The sequence below is a fragment of the Otolemur garnettii genome, unplaced genomic scaffold (assembly GCF_000181295.1).
Source record: "Otolemur garnettii isolate 467f Iridium unplaced genomic scaffold, OtoGar3 scaffold00205, whole genome shotgun sequence".
Classification (NCBI taxonomy): Eukaryota; Metazoa; Chordata; class Mammalia; order Primates; family Galagidae; genus Otolemur; species Otolemur garnettii.
The window spans coordinates 1,856,153-1,857,449 of record NW_003852600.1 but is presented as its reverse complement, the minus strand read 5'-3'; positions in this window follow the sequence as shown (position 1 = coordinate 1,857,449).

The window sequence follows — 1,297 nt, the reverse complement described above, 5'->3', positions numbered from 1 at the left end:
GAACACAAAGAAAAGCCATTTCGAAATTGGTTTTAGGTAAGTTTCCCCCGTTACAGTGTGTTATCCCCACAGTAAATTCAGATACAATCACTTTTAAATGGTACCATACATCTATTAAATAATTTGAAAAATAGGCAAACACCTTTCCAACCCAATACGCTTTTACGAAGAGCTGCCAAGCCACTAGCAACACTGATCAACAGTGACCTCATTTATGCATCGAAATCTTAAGCCAAGCCATCAGCACGGACAGTGTGACAACAAATTAAAAATGAAAGAATACAGTGTGCACAGTGAAGAATACAGTTCTCTGAAGGAGTTGGAACCCTAATCACAATGGTACAACAAAACCTGCTTTGAGCTCGGTCGAGGGATGAAGAACGCTAGCTTACAGAACTCACGAGGAAGTGCTGAATTAACAGAGGCACATGGACACCACAAAGGAAAATATTTGCAGTGGTCTTTAAGTTGCAGATACCCCTTGGGGTGCCTTTATCACCACCTGAGCAGCACATCTCCATCTGCATTCTCGTGGACAGATAGAAACAGACCCTTCACTTTTCAGTGCATTTCACCAAGAATGAATAAATAGGTCAATTTAGATGTAAAATCTGTCAAATATAATTAAAATATATATTTTAATACAGCAGTGACAAATAGGGAATTCTCCCCATACCAGTTTTCATTCTTGATAAGGTAGCTTCAAGGAGAAGTATTTATCGTGGGCTTAACCTTTATATTTTTTTAAAATAAAATTTCTTAACATATACAGTGCCACAAAAATAAACATTTCTCACAAGGGTTGAAGTTCCTGTGATTGGAAAAATGTAGTCCACACGGCAAAAGGTTTTGTGTATCTAAGAGCGTTTCCCTTACTATTCGATGTTACCACACTACGCTTGTAACAGAGAGACGGGAGAAAAGAGAATTGATGGGGAGAATTTAGGGTTTGTCCAAAAGTTGTATATACATTGAAACCTTCAAAAACACAGACACATCTTCCCGAGTGGCCCACCGTGACAGCGGCATCTTCCTTCCATGGGCAAGGTCCAGAAAAGCAGTAAAGGCATCAGAAACACCCATTCATTGTTACATTATACAACACACAATAACCGGAATACACTACAGTGTGAGAGCAGGGACAACAGCTACGGTGGTGCACATTCCCGACGGCCACGTCCACGGCTGTGCCACACCTTTCAGAAGAGAAGTTATGAGGAAGCATTGGGTTTGGAACTGGTGGCTCACTTGGAACTCTGAGCATCAGTCTCATTTGAAGTCTCCAAACTCATGGTTT